Source organism: Felis catus, chromosome B4 (genome assembly GCF_018350175.1).
Source record: "Felis catus isolate Fca126 chromosome B4, F.catus_Fca126_mat1.0, whole genome shotgun sequence".
NCBI lineage: Eukaryota > Metazoa > Chordata > Mammalia > Carnivora > Felidae > Felis > Felis catus.
Window position 1 is genome coordinate 42,490,299 of NC_058374.1, and position 19,707 is coordinate 42,510,005.

The following is a 19,707-nucleotide window of genomic DNA, read 5'->3' on the forward strand; positions in this document are numbered from 1 at the left end:
CGTGTGATGTTTTTCCCGTGAAATGAGGCCCTTTGCAGATGCTGAGTAAGGCACATCCAAGTTGCCTGCAAATAACTGCACCAATGTTCGTTTCCCAGCGGTTAGCAGAAGGGTGGCAATGACGTAGATTTCCTGCTTGACCCTCCCCGCACATCTGCTGCCTCTGCCCACGAGCCTCAGTTCTTTTTTTGTTTCATTCTGTAACCAGAACACCAGAATGATTTTCGAGGTATCATTTTGCCTCAAAATCTGATCAGAGACTCCAGCTAAAAATAATGTTACTTAATGGTCCTGATTCTTGTCTGCATTTCACATAATTACATACTACTTACTAGATATTGTGAAGGATATTAGGGAGAGGTGATATCATGTATGTGGGGTCAGGAAGGAAAGGCACATATCTGTAATATGACAATATCCAGGAAGTTAGAATAAACTTACATCTTAGAGTTGCTAGATGAAAATAATTCTAACAAGAGTTTGGACCCTGGGGTGGGAGGAATATGAAATTCACTATATGTAAAGAGTATGTGACTTTTTTGGAGAATTAAGAAGTTGGAAGTTGATTCTGAGCCAAGTTGACACAGTCAGCTTTTGAAGGCAATTCTTGCAAGTATTTGTTTGTTTGTTTGTTTTGCAGAATTCTCGCAAGTGTTCGTGTGAAAGGGAATGAGTTACAGTTCTATCAAGGCTAATTTATCGATGTTAGGGCACTTGGGTAGTTTTTGGCACGCTGTGGCCTAGCCAGTGAAATATTTAAGTCCTATTGCCTACTGATGTGAGAATGAATATATTTAATTAAGATGCTGATAGTCTCTGCTGGCCCTGACTGTGAGCTGCTGTGCGGAACTGCTCCAAGCTTTCTTCCTGGTGTCAGATGATATCATGGATTCATCCCTCACCGAACAGGGGCAGATCGGCTGCTAACAGAAGCCAGGCATAGGTTTGGATGCCGTCAACGATGCTTTGCTTCCGGAAGCATGTATCTACTGCCTGCTGAAGCTGTACTGCCGGGAGCAGCCCTATTACCCGAACTTAATTGAGCTTTTCCTGTAGAGTTCCTATCAGACTGAGATCGGACAGATCCTGGACCTCATCACCGCACCCCTCCCCCCCCCCCCCAAGCCCCTGGGGAATGTGGGTCTTGGCAGATTCACTGGAAAGAAGTACAAATCTATTGTCAGGTGCAAGATAGCTTTCTACTCCTTCTATCTTCCTGTAGCTGCTGCTCGTGTATATGGTGGGCATTGATGGGGAGGTGCTACTGGAGAAGGGGGACTTCTCTCAGATTCAGGATGATTACCTTGTCTCTTTGGAGACCCCAAGGTGACAGGCCAGACTGGCACTGATATCCAGGACAACAAATGCAGCTGACTGGTGGTTCGGTATCTGCAGAGGGCCTCTCCAGAACAGCACCAGATCCTTCAGGAGAATTATGGGCAAAAGGAGGCCAAGAAGGTGGCCCAGGTGGACGTGCTACACATGTGTCAGCTGCTTTGGATTCTGTGTCTCCCTCTCTCTCTGCCCCTCCCCTGCTTAGGATCTGTCTTTCTCTCTCAAAAATAAATAAACATAAAAAAAACATGTGGATATTCATGACCATGAGGAGGAAAAGTTCTCCTTGAAAGAGAATAGTTCAGTGCAGAACGAGCATCCAGAAGACTTGGGGAAAATTCAATTTGATAGAAAATCGTCACTGAAGGATTGTGATTGTTTGTAAATCATAACTGTAAATCTATCTGAATTGAAAAGCTGGATAGGATAGTCAAGGTTTAAGAGGCAGATTTCACATTTATATTGGAGTTTAAGTAAATTCCTTAAGACCAAATTTAATGTCTTACCTGCTCATCTCAGAAAAGAATGTCTAAAGTAAGAGATAAAGGTGTTGGGACTGATTGAAAATAAGGAAACTCCAAGACTAATAAAAGAGTATATCAGAATCAGGGAATTCAACTCTCCCACAATTATACCTGGGCAGGTGTGCATGAGAATTTTCTTTGCACGATTTGAAAGTTGCGTAATAAAAACTTTGGCTCGGAGGAAGAATCCGCAAAACAATTCTTAACATTTTTGAAATTGTATAAACCATAAGCCCAGACTTTAGCTGAAGAACATTTATTCCAGCGCTGTTGGTATGAATCATACACAAGTAAGTCCTTCAAGTAAGAATGAGTATTTGGGTAACTCTGAAAAAAGAATTTTTAAATATGTGGATATTTCTTTTCCTTTTTAAAAAAATTTTTTTAACGTTTATTTATTTTTGAGACAGAGAGAGACAGAGCATGAACAGGGGAGGGTCAGAGAGAGGGAGACACAGAATCTGAAACAGGCTCCAGGCTCTGAGCGGTCAGCACAGAGCCCGACGCGGGGCTCGAACTCACGGACCGTGAGATCATAACCTGAGCTGAAGTCAGCCGCTTAACTGACTGAGCCACCCAGGCGCCCCTCTTTTCTTTTCTTTTTTTTTTTTTTTAAATGTTTACTGATTTGAGAGCGAGATACACACACACACACACACACACACACACACGCACACATACAAGTGAGTGGGGGAAGGGCAGAGAGAGGGAGAGAGAGAATCCTGAGCAGGCTCCATGCTGTCAGTGCAGGGCTTGATGCCATGAGCAGTGAGATCATGACTTGAGCTGAAATCAAGAGTCAGTTGCTTAACCAACTGAGCCACCCAGGTGCCCTAAGTATGTGGATATTTCAAGGCAAGTGTTTGAGTGTTTCAATGACTAAACCCTTATTAATTTTTCCTAAATTAATTTGACTATGGATAACTTCTTTTTGTGGAATACTTTGTTACCACTAGGGTCCGGTGAACTTAACTTTGGGAAAATATGGGTAGATATTAGAAAATGAGATTTGACTTCCCGAGAGAAAAGAAGTTTGGTACGATAGAATGAGGTGGGGCGCCTGGGTGGCTCAGTCAGTTGAGCGTCCGACTTCAGCTCAGGTCATGATCTCATGGTTCATGAGTTCGAGCCCCGCATCGGGCTCTGTGCTGACAGCCCAGAGCCTGGAGCCTGCTTCCAATTCTGTGTCTCCCTTTCTCTCTGTCCCTCTCCCCCTCATGCTCTGTCTCTTTCTCTCAAAAATAAATAAGCGTTAAAAAAATCAGAATGAGGATATGAGGTATGATTCATTTCAAAAAGTGAGAAGGGAGTATTCTGTCATATAGGTACCCATTAGGGGAAAAAAGTACATTGGAGAGTCCATGTGCTTTTATTGAAGATCCCCGTTTGGATGTCTTATCCGAACAGGTTGCTCCAACATCTTCACTGTGTCTGCAGTCATGATCTCCCCACTCTTTGTGCCTGCGTTCCCAGAGATGACTCATCCCCACCACAGGAAACGTCATCCAGGCAAATTTTTCCGGATCCTGCAGAATCATTTCCAAGACCCGTGTCAGTGATACAAGGTGGACAACTCAGCTGGCCACACACTACAGCAGCAGCATCACTGTTCCATGTGTCGTCACCCACATCACATGTGTCCCACTGCCCTTGGAAATGTATCTCCTCTTCCTGAGCAGCCCCAGGTTCCACCGAGGGAAAGATGGCCTTCATTAAATAGAGCTGAAATGCCAAAACTGCCTCCGCATGTGGTAGAGGAAGGACCCAGAGGCTTAGGGAAGGAAGTTGGAGTGTTAGAGTGAATGTGTCACGTAATGTCTGCTCACCCACCGCAGGAGCATTCGGAGAGCACACCCTTCACCACGGTTGTGAGAAATAAATCTGTGAGGGGAGCCCCACCACTCTTGAAGAACCCTGTGGCCGCTCTTCATATAGTCAGAAGCTACAAGGTGGGGGCACCTGGGTGGCTCAGTCAGTTAAGTGTCTGACTTTGGCTCAGGACATGATCTCGTGGTTCATGAGTTTGACCCCCCGCATCGGACTCTGTGCTGACAGCTCAGAGCCTGGAGCCTGCTTCCGATTCTGAGTCTCTCTCTCTTTCTCTCTCTGACCCTTTCCTGCTTATTCTCTGTCTCTGTTTCTCTCTCAAAAATAAATAAACATTAAAAAGAAAAAAAAGAAACTACAAGGGGAATTTTTGCCATTCGGTTAGGATTCTTAAGTACAATGGGGGTAACTGGGCCACCGGGTGGTAAGGACAGTGATGGACACTTAATTGTCAAAGGCAAGGTGGGTGTGATTACCATAATGGACGGCACATCCAAAGCAGTAGTTAGAATAGCCTGACTTCAGAGATTTATGACATCGCCTAGTTGATCGTGATGTTCCTAGAGGTGAAACAGGAAGGCAATCAACTGAATTTTTACTGGATCTGTATGAATGCAAAGAATTCTAAGTCAAATGAGCATAAGTATACTTGAGTCATAAAAGTGGAGGGTCATGGCGCCACAACTGACTCCCAGCTTTGGACTATACGTACTCGGTAACTGACAGAAGCCCCACATCATTTCCCTGATCTGTGCAATGAAGATAACTATGGTGGGAAAGGCCAGCTGGAAGCTACCAGAATTGCTTATAGCTAGAAAATTAGTGAACCCAAACCAACCCCACTTTCCGGTAATGACTGCAGAGTTTAGTGCCACCATCAAGGACTTGAAGGGTGATTCCTAACATATCCCCGTCCGACTTGCCCATTTGGTCTGTGCAGCCAACAGGTGGATCTTGGAGAAAGACAGCGGATTTCAGAAGCTTAGCCAGATGGTGGCTCCCGTTGTAGCTTCTATTCCAACAACTTAATATAGCTCCCGGTAACTAGGGTACAGCTAGAGATCTGGCAAATACGTTTCCTTCGCGCTTTTAATGAAAACCACCAGAAGCGGCTTGCTTTCAGCTGGCTAGGCCAAAAATACACCTCTACTGTCTCACATCAGGAATATGAACTCTCCTGCCTTAGTCATAATTTAGTTCACAAGGACCTTGATCATCTTTCTTTCCAACAAGAATTCACACCAACCCATTATATTGATGCCCATCGGACCTAGGGAGCAAGAAGCAGCAACTGTGGTATACTTACTGGCAAGCCATTTGTGTGACAGAGAAGGAGAAGTGCATTTAGGATCCTTCTACCTCAGTGAAAACTTTAGGAGTCAAGTGGTGTGGGTCATGTCAAGATAGCCCTACTTTTAAAATGTATTTACTATCATTATTTTTTTATTTTTGAGGCGGGGGGCGGAGACAGAGGATCTGAAGTGCGCTCAGCACTGACAGCAGCGAGCCCGATGCGGGGCTCGAACTCACGAACCACGAGATCATGACCTGAGCCCAAGTGGAACGCTCAACCGACTGAGCCATCCAGGTGCCCTGTTAAGATATCCCTTTGAAGCTGAAGGATAAATTCATGTATCTCGCCCTTCCTGCAACAAAAAAGAAGTACAATACCTAGTGGTTCTCTTTGGATTTTGGAGGCAATGCATTTCTCATTTGGATGTACTACTTTGGCCCATCCCCCAAATGGATGGAAAAGCCGCTAGTGTTTAGTGGGGCCTAGAATGAGAGAAACCTTTGCAATAGGTCGAGGCTGCTCCTCTTCCACTTGAGCCATATGATCCAAAGACCCATTGGTGTGCCAAGTTCAGTAGGCAAGCTGCTCAGAACTTTTGGCAGGCTTCTAGTGGTGAATCGCAGTGTAGACTCAGGACTTTGGAGCAAAGGTCTGCTGTCCTTTGCAGAGAACTACTCTCCTTTTGAAAAACAGCTTTTGACTTGCTGCTGGGCTTTGGTAGAGACCGAACACTTAACCATGGGCCACCAAATTATCAGGTGACCATGTGACCTGCGCTTCTTATCCCGAATTGGATGTCGTCTGACTCACGGGGCCAGGAAGCTGAAGGCGCCCAGCAGCATTCCATCATCAAACAGAAGTGATATGCAGAAGATCAGGCTTGAGCAGGCCCTGAAGGCACAAGTCAGTTACATGAGCAAATGGCCCACCTTCCCGGTTTCATTTCTTCTATGTTACTCTCTTTCAGCCTGCACCTATGACCTCAAGGCCATTACCTATGATTAACCCACGGAGGAGGAGAGAACTGAGTCTGACCTACAGATGGTTGTGTGTGGTATGCGCGCAGCATCTGAAAGCAAACAGTCACTGTCCTACAGCCTCTCGTTGGGACATCCCTGGACAATGGTGAAGGAAGATCGTCCCCAGGGGCACACTTCTGAGCAGTGTATTTCGTTGTTCATTTTACTTGGAAAGAGAAATAACCGGAGGCGGGATTATATACCAACTCATGGGCTGTGGCCAACTTTTGGCTGAATGGTCAGGGACTGGGAAGGAACATGATTGGAAAATCGATGCAAGTAATTCAATTTATTGTGGGTATTACTTACCCACTCATGGGACAAGACTCCGGGTTTGATTTTTCAGAAATCTCAGCTTTGTAGTTACAGTATATGGGAGTTTCTTTCAGGGAAGACCTAGAAACTCTCAGGTTATTTACATAGAGCTTGACCTGAGAATTTGAACCCTGAGTTCATCTTTTTTCTGTCCTCATTGTTCAGCATCATCAGGAGCAACCAGCCAATTTCATTGTGCTCTTTAGTTTGACAAAAATGTGCCAATGTATCAAATACACGGTCACCCAGAATCTTGTCGTTTATAAGTATTCAAAAGAGTATCCAGGGGTTACTCTTTGTGTATACTTTGTATATCTCTATTGTCACATTACACTGAGGACTTTCAGTTCCCCCTTTACCACTGTAAATAGAATCATTAGTGTCTTTGAATCTAGAGAGATTAGGGAACCAACTCCAGAACTCTGAGCCTGAATTCAGAAAACTCATCCTTAAGATTCTGTTTTTCTTTGTAAATGTTTATTTATTAAATGTTTATTTTCTTTTTAAATGTTTTTATTTTTGAGAGAGAGAGAGAGAGAGCGAGCGAGTGGGGGCGGGGGTGGGGGGGGGGAGAGAGAAAAAGGGAGACATAGAGTCCGAAGCAGGCTCCAGGCTCCGAGCTGTCAGCACAGAGCCCGATGTGGGGCTCGGGCTCACAAGCTGCGAGATCATGACCTGAGCCAAAGTTGAATGCTTAACTGACTGAGCCACCCAGGCGCCCCAAGAATCTGTTCCTTTGGAACCACTCTTACTATCAACATTTTATCAGTTTCCTAGGATTGCCATAACAAATTACTACAAACTGGGTGTCCTAAGACAATAGAAATTTACTGTTGCGGTTCTAGAGCCTGGAAGTCTGAAATAAACTTTCCAGCAGAGCCATCCTCTTCCTGAAGGTTCCGGCAGAGAATCTGCCGCATTGCTTTCTCGTAGCTTCCTGTCATTTCTGGCAATCCTGGTATTTCCTTGGCTTGTGGACACATCATTTCAACTTCTGCCTCTGTCATCACATGGCATTTTCACTGGGTCCCTGTCTCTGTGGTCTCTTCTCTTGTTAAAAGACAATTATTGTGGATTAGAACCTACGCTAATCTAGTAGGTGTTAGTTTCCTAAGCCTGCCATAAGCAACTACCAAAACCTATGTGGCTTACTATGACAGAAGCTTATTGTCTCACAGCTCTGAAGGCTAGAAGTTCAAAATCAAATTGTCAGCAGGACCATACTCTCTTGGAAACCTGTAGTGTAGAATCCTCCTTAGCCTCTTTTTAGCTTCTGGTGCTTGCCGGCCATCCTTGGCGTTCCTTGGTTTATAGATGCAGCACCATATCCAATCTCTCTGACTTGTTGACACGTGGCTATCTTCTCCCCCTGTGTCTATGTCTCTGTGTCTCTTCTCCTGTTCTTATAAGAACACTGGTCATACTGGCTTAAGGACCCATTCTACTCCTGTATAACCTTAACTAATTATGTCTGCAACAACCATATTCCCAAATATGTTTATATTACGAGGTACTGGGGGATAGGACGTCAAAATATTTTGAGGGGGACACAATTAAAACAACAGTTTGTCCTCCGGTCCCCCAAAATTCATATATTTCTCACCTGCAAAGTGTATATCCCTTGTCCCAACATCCCCCCGAAAGTCTAGTTCCATTGCAACATCATCCTAAATCCAAAATCTCATCTTCTAAATAATCTAAATTAGGTATGGATGAGACGCTGGATATGATCCATCCAGGGCCAAAATTCTTTACTATCTGTGGAGATGTAAAACTGGAAAGCAAGTTATCTGCTTTCAAAATACAATAGTGGAAACAGGCATAGACAAGATATTCCCATTACAAGAGGAAGAAAATGGAAGGGAAAAGGGGTCACAGGACCCCAGCAAGAATGAAACACACAAGGGCAAATACCATTAGGCTCCAAAGCCTACAAATAATTCTCCATGGGCCAATTCAGCCTCTGGGTCCATGGAGGCCCATTGGCCTCTAAGCCAGCCTCAGCCCAAGTGGCCCAAACCCCCTGGGCTTTGTTTGCTACCCTAATCCCTCAACAGAGCCACCTTCTGGGCAGCTCGCTTCCTGCTTGTAGAATCTCAGAAATGTGACAGCCTGCCTTCAATTATTTCTGTCTCTGTCCCCTTCGGTCCAAGCTGGCAGTATTTCTGTCTGCTGAGATGGTTGATTGGATCCACGAATCACACACCTAGTGTCTTCAGTGGAAAGTCTCTCCAGCCACACCTTTGGCAAGGTTTCCATCTTATGCTCTTGGAATAGGCTGGAAAATTTCCAAATTTCCAAATTATCGATTTGCCTAACAATTTTTTTCCTCAATTGATCTCTTCTTTTCACATTTTATTAAAAACAGCAAGGAGAAAACAGACGGCACCTTCCATAGTTTGCTTCGGGAGTCTCTGTTCATCGTTTTTACCCTCTCCTTTCCACCAGTGATAGAATAGAGTTCAGCATAGTTTCTGCCACTCTATAACAAGGATGGCTTTTTCTCCAGTGGCCAATAACCACCTCATCATTTCCTTTTAGGCCTTCCTTCACCAGAAGCACCATCAATGTTCACGTTTCTACCAAAACCTCTTCAAGACAGTCGAGATCTTTTTTGATCATGCTTCTCAAAATTCTTCCAGCTTCTAGCCCTTACTCAATCCCAAAGCCACTTTCACAGTTTTAAGTATTTATGATAGCAACATTTCACTTCCTGGTATCCAATCTGTACCAGTGTTTTCCAGAGAAACAGAGCCAATAGAAAAAATATATATATATGATATTTGACATATATGTATATTATATTTTTATATACATATGACTATTTTAAGGAATTGGCTTATGCAATTATGGAGGCTGACAAGTCCAAAATCAGTAGGGCAGACAGGCTGGCAGACTGGAAAGTCGGCAGAAGTTGATTTTGACTTTGCAGTCTTAAATAAGAATTTCTTCTCTGGGAAACCCTAGTTTTGTTCCTAAGGTCTTCCAACTGATTGGTTGAGGTCCACTCACATTACCAAGGGCAGTCTCTTTTATTAAAGTGAACTGATTGTAGATATTAGCTACATCTACAAAATACCTTCATAGAACCACCTGGATTAGATTTGATTACATCACCTAGCTGAGTCAAATTGACACATAAAACTCATCAACGCCTGTACTAACCTTCTTCCAGTATTTGAGCACCTCCATGCTATCACACGTTATCCTTTTAATGCTTGAAACATTCCCCTGCCCCAGAAACACACACACACTTCACACACACACTTTACACTTTGCCTGGACAACCTCTGCTTTTCTTCAAATGTCATTCTAGATGTGACTTTTCTTAGGAAGACTTGCCCAGTGCCCCAACTCCTCATTCCCTGGCATTTCCCCATGCAATGGTAGCATCTTTAAATTTCCAATCTATGTCTCTAACCATATAGTATTTTCCAAATATTATATTAGATTCCTTTATTTTCTCCTATTGTGTTCCATATCAAACTGCTTGCATGTGTGTGTATCTTCTTTTCCTAATAGACTCTAGACTCCAAAAGGATGTTACCCATAAATGTTAACCATCTTGCTTTTAACCTGACCCTGGTTATTAAATTCTGGAATATAACAGGTCCTCACTACACATTTTTGGATGAATAATCATCTTAATTAGTCTATAAACTCATGACAATTTTTCTGTGAGCTAAGAGAATTAAGTGTTTATCAGAAAAATGTATCTTCTTTAATAATAATGATGTTGCGGGGCGCCTGGGTGGCGCAGTCGGTTAAGCGTCCGACTTCAGCTCAGGTCGCGATCTCGCGGTCTGTGAGTTCGAGCCTGGCGTGGGGCTCTGGGCTGATGGCTCAGAGCCTGGAGCTTGTTTCCGATTCTGTGTCTCCCTCTCTCTCTGCCCCTCCCCCGTTCATGCTCTGTCTCTCTCTGTCCCAAAAATAAATAAACGTTGAAAAAAAAATTAAAAAAAAATAATGATGTTGTAAAGGAAAATTATAGAAAAAAATCATAAAATTCTCTTTTCGTTGCTATCATGATTCACCTGAATGTTACTTCCATTCATAACATGAGGAACAGAGTACAGTATCAGCCATCCTATGGCATGTGGGACTGTAAGGGAGTAATTAGTGGGCGTGAGTTATTTAGACTGCTAAAATATCCAGAAATTTCCAGAGTTCTAATGCCAGCAGAGAAGCACTAGACTACAATCTGAAATTTCCTGTATTTACAATTTAAACATGAGCAGTGTCTGACGTTTCTGAATCGATGCCGAATTTACAGCCATCATGTTGAAACTAACAGATGGCTAGAAATGTGCTAGTCTGGTGTGTATTCCTTTCTTGAGCTCTTTCACCAGAACATAAGGGTGAGGCATGACAGTTTTCAAATCTGATTTTTCACATACTTGCAAGAGAATCTAGAGAGTAGGTCTGATTTATAAATTATATGCAATCGCTAAAAATATGTTACCTAATAAGAAAAAAAGTTCTGTTTTCTTAATTCATATTGAATGTGTCATTTAAAATGTTTTAGTCTTGGGCGCCTGGGTGGCGCAGTCGTTAAGCGTCCGACTTCAGCCAGGTCACGATCTCACGGTCCGTGAGTTTGAGCCCCGCGTCGGGCTCTGGGCAGATGGCTCAGAGCCTGGAGCCTGTTTCCGATTCTGTGTCTCCCTCTCTCTCTGCCCCTCCCCCGTTCATACTCTGTCTCTCTCTGTCCCAAAAATAAATAAATGTTGAAAAAAAAAATTTTAAATGTTTTAGTCTTACAAAAACTCATTATTTAAAAATGCATCTTTGAGTCGGTAATAGTGCTTAAGTAACGAGTCTGATTTAACTTGCATAAGGAAATATCCCCATGAAAGTAAATACAGTGTTTAAAAAGGTAAATATTTAGATTTCGTTTTAGAAAATGTTATCAAACCATGAGTATTTATGAGTTACTGCTTATGTTAGTGACAGATATATAAATTAAGAGGCTTAATCAAATAAGAAAATTGTTTTTTAAGTGGATAAATGATTAAATAATTAAGGTATTTTCATAGAAACACATTTATGGACACTTTCAATAGTATCAAACACGTAGTGATTTTCTTTCGACCTTTGTAAACATTGGTTGCCGTATTCCTCTCGGACTCAGCCAGGGCCTTTGAACAGAATGGACAACTCCCTGCACTTACTGGACAGTGAGAAGAGAATTCTTGGAACTCATTTAGGTGCCTCGATCACCAAGTAATCTCTCTTAGTCCTGTATGATCACTATAAAAGTTATGCACTTTTTGATTCAAATGTACTTTAAATTTCTCTTTCCTTTTTTTTTTTTTTTTAGTGAAACTGGGAAACTTCTAGTTAGATAATCTTCAAAAACTACAAGGCTGCAAAATATATAAAGAACTTATAAAACCGAACACACAAAAATGGGCAGAAGACATGGATAGACATCTTCCAAAGAAGACATCCAAGTGGCTAACAGACACATGAGAAAATGCTCAACATCACTCATTGTCCGGGAAATACAAATCAAAACTACAATGAGGTATCACCTTACACTTGTCAGAATGGCTAAAATGAACAACATGGGAAACAACAGGTGTTGGCAAGGATGCAGAGAAAGGGGAACCCTCTTACGCTGTTGGTGGGAATGCAAACTGATGCAGCCACTCTGGAAAACAGTATGGAAGTTCCTCACAAAGTTAAATATAGAACTACCCTACAATCCAGAAATCGCAGTACTAGGTGTTTATCCAAAGGATACAAAAGTATACTGAATCGAAAAGACACATGTACTCTGATGTTTATAGCAGCATTATCAACAATAGCCAAATTATAGAAAGAACCCAAGTCCATCAGCTGATGAATGGATAAAGAAGATGTGGTTTATATATACAACGGGATATTATTCAGCCATGAAAAAGAATGAAATCTTGCCATTTGCAGTGATATGGATGGAGCTAGAGAGTTTTATGTTAAGCGAAATATGTCAGTCAAAGAAAGACAATCACCGTATGATTTCACTCGTATGTGGAATTTAAGGAACAAAACAGATGAACATAGGGGAAGATAAGAGAGAGGCAAAGCATAAAACAGACTCTTAACTACGGAGAACAGCTATTAATACCAGTAGAGATAGGTACTAAAGAGGGCACTTGTGATGAGCACTGGGTGTTGTATGTAAGTGTTGAATCACTGAATTCTACACCACAAACTGGTATTACATTGTCTATTAACTAACTGGCATTTAATAAAAACTTGAAAAAGAAAACAAAGGCTGCAGATATCCGATGTTTTACAATCAAGACTGAGAATATAAAGGGGGATATAAGCAATAAAAGGGAGAGCCAAAGTCAGATGCTTAACCGACTGAGCCATCCAGGCGCCCCTAAGCAACCTATGTTTGAATACCAGCTTCACCACTGCCCTTATAGCCAAGTAACCATCGGTAAATTACTCCAGTGTATCTATTTCTTCACTGTAAAACAGAGGTTAGAATAGTGTCTACTTCCTGGGATTACACAAGGATAACATGAAATCATCTACATAAAGTAAAACACCTAGTGCCCGGCACACAGTATATGTCCAATGGGTGTTAGTTGATTTGTATTATTATTATTTTACCAGACTGACAGTCCTTTTAAAAATATTAAGATATTCGGTGTTAGTGGTAGGCAGTGGGGTAGTAGAAAAATAAGGTTTAGTAGAAGAACAAAAGACTACAAAATTCTTGGAAGATAATTTGACAATATATATTCCAGTTTAAAAAGACGCATGTTTTTTTAAATACATTTTTTTAAAGAGTTTATTTATTTCTTTTTGATGGCGCGGGGAAGCAACAGAGAGAGGGAGAGAGAGAATCCCAAGCGGGCTACCTGCTGTCAGCATGGAGTTGGATGCGGGGCTCCATCCCAAAAACTCAGCTCAGGGGAGCATGACCTGAGCTGAAATCCAGAGTTAGTTAACCAACTGAGCCGCCCAGGTGACCCGAGATGCATGTTCTTTTATATAACAATTCCATTAAAAAAATTTTTTTTTAACGTTTATTATTGAGAGACAGAGAGACACAGAGCGCGAGCAGGGGAGGGGTAGAGAGAGGGGGAGACACGGAATCCGAAGCAGGCTCCAGGCCCTGAGCTGTCAGCACAGAGCCCGACGCGGGACTCCAACTCATAAACTGCTAGATCATGACCTGAGCCAAAGTCGGTTGCCTAGCCAACTGAGCCACCCAGGTGCTCCAACAATTCAATTTTTTTAAGTATTTAACAAAGAAAATAATCAAGGTGTGAAAAATGTACTTTTAGTTATTTTGAATAGTGAAAACTTGAAAACCTGATTTTAAAAGTTCACGGTTATGAGAGTCAATAAATTATAGTACATTTAGGCAATATACTAAGTAGCCTGTAACAAGATGGTTAATAATGGCCACGAGGAATATGTCTATGATATATTATTCAGCAAAAAAAGGGGCACACACACACACACACACACACACACACATGAATACAGGCACACACACATGCTCATATGTCCATGATTCTGTAACATAGACACAATTGTAAAAAGGAAAAAGAACAGTTTGAACGAATGGTAGTATTATAAGTGGATTTTAAAAATCTTTTAATTTTTTTTGTATGTGACTTTTACTGGGTATATGACTGGATAAAAATAGTTTTCAAAAAACAAAAAGGAAAGTGCTAAGAGGGGAGACCTTAAAAATTCCAATCTCAAGAAAAAACTTGTTACTATGTGTGGTGATAGGCACTAACCAGACTTATGATGATCATTTTGCAATATATACAAATATCAAATCATTATGTTGTACATGTAAAACGGATGTAATGTTATATGTCAGTTATATTTCAATTAGAAAAAGAAAAAAGGCATTTTATAATATTTTATATCAATCTATAAAATAAAATTACTGTGTACAAAAAGACTGACAGTTAACTTTGCCTACCAAGTTGATAATATTAAACATGAAGAGAATAAGAGAGATAGGTTGAGATTGATAAAAGAAACTTCACTCTTTGGTTTCTGAAATTTGTATGTATTTTATACTCAACGATGTCAATTATAATTTATAATAGTAAAAAATGTGTGTATTTCATTTACAAAAATGTGGTTCTTTATTTATTCTACTATTTGTCACCCATCAGCCTCCTTTGGCAGGTGCTAAGTGATCAGATTTGAGTAAAAGACTATCCATATATACCCTCACGTAAGTAGCACATTTGGAAGTTGTCATTTAGGACCACAATGCTCTCCTGCTACCCGACTCCAGACCGTTTAAAAACGCTGTAGATATTGCTTTTTTTTGCATTCCCCAGAGAGCGGACTCATTTCCAAAGCACAATCTATGATAAATCCAGATTTTTCTTGTGTGAAACACTACTACTAAAATGAAAACTTGTGTTGATTATAGAGACACAGAACAGTAGCATTCGTTTTTATTAAAAAAATTTTTTTAAATTTATTTTTGAGACAGAGAGAAAGCAGGGGAGGGTCAGAGAGAGGGAGGCACAGAATCTGAAATAGGCTCCAGACTCAGCTGTCAGCACAGAGCCCGACGTAGGGCTCAAACCCACGAGCTGGGAGATCATGACCTGAGCTGAAGTCGGACGCTTAACCAACTGAGCCACCCAGGCGCCCCATGACGGTTGCATTTTTTTTTTTAATTTAATGTTTATTTATTTTTTAGAGAGAGAGACAGAGCGTAAATGGGGGAGGGGCAGAGAGAGAGGGAGACACAGAATCTGAAGCAGGCTCCAGGCTCTGAGCTAGCTGCAGCACAGAGTCCAACATGGGGCTTGAACTCAAGAACCCTGAGATCATGACCTGAGCTGAAATCGGACGCTTAACCGACCGAGCCACCCAGGTGCCCCAATGACAGTAGCATTCTTAACAGCCCAGCTCTGCTGACACAGCATTTCTGGGTTTTGACATTTGCCACCCCTTTACATTGATTACTTCTACTCATCGTCTTTAAGTACAGATCCTTTTCACCTGTAAAAGACACCTAGGTCTAGGTCATAAGTGATATTGAGAAGAACCAGGCTTCCTGAGTCTCAAAACATGTTTTGTTTATTATTTCCATAGGGTATTTCTTTTCTTTTCTTTTCTTTTTTTTTTTTTTTTTTTTTTTGGGCATAGGATATTTCTTTTTGGCTCAAAGGACTCATGGCTCTAATGCTAAAATGTCCTCGCACTTCAGTTTGCTAGAAATGGCTATTTTTTTTTTTTTTCAGCTCTAGGGCAAAGAGAATTCACAGAAATGATATAAGTATTCGTTCAAGGCCACATAAATCTTTTCGTTGAAACTTTCAAGGTTTATTGTCTATAAGAGGAAAATGGATTTGAGGGCATATCTGTCAGATGCTCTCATATGCTATATTTTGCTAACTAACAAAATTACATAAGTAATTTAAAAACTTCGATGATATGATCCTCAGCCAACGGTTGAAGTACGCTTTCCATAAAGAGCCATTTGAAATGGAAAATAATAAAATTTGTGTGGAATGAAAGATTGATCATTTACATATGCATAGTTAAATTAGTTTAGAAGTATACAAACCCTGATCACAGTGATATGGTTGTAATCTCAAAAAGGAAAGGCTAAATTACCGTGTAAAGTAAAAATAATATGGCACCTTATATGGAGAATTTAAAGAGAATGCTTGTTTGTTTTTTTTACTAAAAATATGGAAATCACAGGAAAAAAAGTATATTATCAATATGGTGTCAGGATAAAGTCAGCCCAGGTAGGAAGAATTGGACAGTGTCAGACTTGGCAAGTGTGAGTCTTGCTCAGCAAATATGATAGTCCATTCCTCCCAGGAAGGCATATTTCCAAGTTATAGATGTTTCAGATTGTCTGTATTCAGTGATAATAGTCAATCATTAATTACAACTTACTTCCCTTGCTTCTCTTACTCTTAGACCAAACATATTATATACTTATATTTATGTTAGATTTCTATATCAGTTTTCCTATGGTGTGTATTCCAACCAGCCATCAAAACCATTCTGGGACAGGTGCCTGGGTGGTTCAGTCGGTTGAGTCTTGATTTTGGCTCAAGTCACGGTCTCACAGTTTGTGAGACTGAGCCCCGAGCATCAGGCTCAGAGCTGACAGTGTGGAGCCTGCTTGGCATTCTATCTCTCCCTCCCTCTCCCCCTCCCCCCTTCAGCTCTCTCTCTTTCTCTCGCTCAAAATAAATAAATAAACTTCAAATAAAATCAGCATACCAAATTTAGCAAAAATATTTAAAAAGTCAATAAACCTTTGGTTTAACCACAGGTAAGTTTGGTTTGATATAGAAAAATCTATAATTATCATGAACCACATAATAGATTCAGGGCAAAGAAATCCATATAATTGTTTCAATGACAGAGTAAAATAATTTGATAAAAACTTTTTATAAACTAGGAATAGAAATGAACTACCTCCTTCTAAGTGACATCTGACAAAAATATACAACAATAATAGTCCTAAAAACGGAATATTGGATGCATTCCTTGTAAATCACAAACAGGAAAAAATGTCCATTTTGTTTCTATTGAACATTATACTAGAAATTCTGGCCAGTGCAATAAACCAAGAAAAATAAAGTAAAGGCATAAGAATTGTAGAGAAAGAAATTGAATTATCTTTATTTTGGATATAATTTTTTAATTAAAAATATATATCCAGGGGCGCCTGGGTGGCGCAGTCGGTTAAGCGTCCGACTTCAGCCAGGTCACGATCTCGCGGTCCGTGAGTTCGAGCCCCACGTCGGGCTCTGGGCTGATGGCTCGGAGCCTGGAGCCTGATTCCGATTCTGTGTCTCCCTCTCTCTCTGCCCCTCCCCCGTTCATGCTCTCTCTCTCTGTCCCAAAAATAAATAAACGTTGAAAAAAAAAATTAAAAAATATATATATCCAACACATTTTTAGATAAAATAAGAAAGGCTATGGTGAGGTTAGCTAGAATCAATATACCAAAATATTAATAATAACAACAACAATTACATTTCTCTGTTTTAGTATCAGTCAGTGAATATAATTTAAAATAGATACTATTTATAATAGCAAATAAAAATTTTGATACCAAAGAATTAATCTAACAAAAACAAGAAAGATCTGTATCCAAAGAATTATATAACATTATTGAGCGACAAAAACATTTCAGTGGGTCATATGTGGCATATTCAGTAACAAAACAATATTCATATTGTAAAAACCATAATTCTTCCCCAAATAGGCTATAAATTCAGTAATAATGAAAATACCAACATGTGATCTTAGGGGCTTGTTAGGCAGATTCCAACATTTATATGGAAAATTAAAAGAATAAGAATAGGCAAGACATTTCTGAATAAAAAGAATTAATTTGATATACCTAGACTAGTATATATGAAAACTTACTAGAAAGCTAGAGTAATTAAGACAGCAGGATTTTGGTGTAGGGATGGACTATTGGCTAATTGGGAGAAAATAGACTGCCTCCAAAGAGTCTCACACTATATAATATAGATAGCATTTCAGATTAACATGAAAAGAGGAGGAGGGGAAGATGGCGGCATAGGAGGACGCTGGGCTCACCGCATCCTGCGGATCACTTAGATTCCACCTACACCGGCCTAAATAACCTAGAAAACCGCCAGAAGACTAGCAGAACGGAGTCTCCGGAGCCAAGCACAGACGAGAGGCCCACAGAAGAGGGTAGGAAGGGCGGAGAGGTGATGCGTGCTCCACGGACTGGCGGGAGGGAGCCGGGGTGGAGGGGCGGCCCGCAGGCCAAGCAGAGCCCCCGAGTCTGGCTGGCAAAAGCGGAGGGGCCGGATGGAGTGTGTTCCGACAGCAAGCGGGACTTGACATCTGGAAGGTTATAAGCTAACAGCTCTGCCCCAAGAGCGGGAGGGCTGGAGGACAATGGGAGGGAGAGTTGTTGAGCCCCGGACGATAGAGCGCAGCTTGGCGGGGAACAAATGCGCTCGCCAGTGCCATCTCCCTCGCCCTCGCCCATCCCCCAGCCAAAATCTCAGAGGGAACCGGTTCCTGCCAGGGAACTTGCTTACACCTCACAAACACCCAACCTTGTGCTTCTGCGGATCCATCCCTCGGGTGGCGGGTCTGACTCCCTCCCCATGCTGCAGGGCCCCTCCTGAAGCAGATCACCGAAGGATAAGCGAGCTGAGCCTGCCCCTCCCACCCCTGTGCACCTTGCCGATCCACCCCAGCTAATACGCCAGATCCCCAGCACCACAAGCCTGGCAGTGTGCAAGTAGCCCAGACGAGCCACGCCATCCCACAGTGAATCCTGCCCCTAGGACAGGGGAAGAGAAGGCACACACCAGTCTGACTGTGGCCCCAGTGGTGGGCTGGGGGCAGACATCAGGTCTGACTGCGGCCGGCCCACCAACGCAAGTTATTCAAGACAGCACAGGGGAAGTGCCCTGCAGTCCTGCACCACTCCAGGGACTATCCAAAATGACGAAACGGAAGAATTCCCCTCAAAAGAATCTCCGGGAAAAAACAACAGCTAACAAACGGATCAAAAAGGATTTAAACAATATAACAGAAAGTGAATTTAGAACAATAGTCATAAAATTAATCAGTGGGCTTGAAAACAGTATAGAGGACAGCAGAGAATCTATTGCTACACAGATCAAGGGACTAAGAGACAGTCAGGAGGAGCTAAAAAATGCTATAAATGAACTGCAAAATAAAATGGAGATGACCACGGCTTGGAATGAAGAGGCAGAGGAGAGAATAGGTGAACTAGAAGATAAAATTATGGAAAAAGAGGAAGCTGAGAAAAAGAGAGATAAAAAAAATCCAGGAGTATGAGAGGAAAATTAGAGAACTAAGTGATGCACTAAAGAGAAATAATCTACGCAAAATTGGTACTCCAGAGGAGGAAGAGAGAGGGAAAGGTGCTGAAGCTGTACTTGAAGAAATCATAGCTGAGAACTTCCCTGATCTGGGGAAGAAAAAAGGCATTGAAATCCAGAGGCACAGAGAACTCCCTTCAGACGTAAATTGAATCGATCTTCTGCACGACATATCATAGTGAAACTGGCAAAATACAAGGATAAAGAGAAAATTCTGAAAGCAGCTAGAGATAAATGTGTTCTGATATATAAAGGGAGACCTATAAGACTCATGACCGATCTCTCTACTGAAACTTGGCAGGCCAGAAAGGAATGGCAGGAGATCTTCAATGTGATGAACAGAAAAAATATGCAGCCGAGAATCCTTTATCCAGCAAGTCTGTCATTGAGAAGAGAAGGAGAGATAAAGGTCTTCCCAAACAAACAAAAACTGAAGGAATTCGTCACCACTACACCAGCCCTACAAGAGATACTAAGGGGCATCCTGTGAGACAAAGTACCAGAGACATCGCTACAAGCATGAAACCTACAGACAT

General features: G+C 41.6%; 1 pseudogene; it reads left to right on the forward strand.

The window, feature by feature from the left end:
• Positions 1–253: 253 nt before the first annotated feature.
• On the forward strand, positions 254–5,985 carry LOC102900139 (annotated as a pseudogene).
• The last annotated feature ends 13,722 nt before the right edge of the window (positions 5,986–19,707 follow it).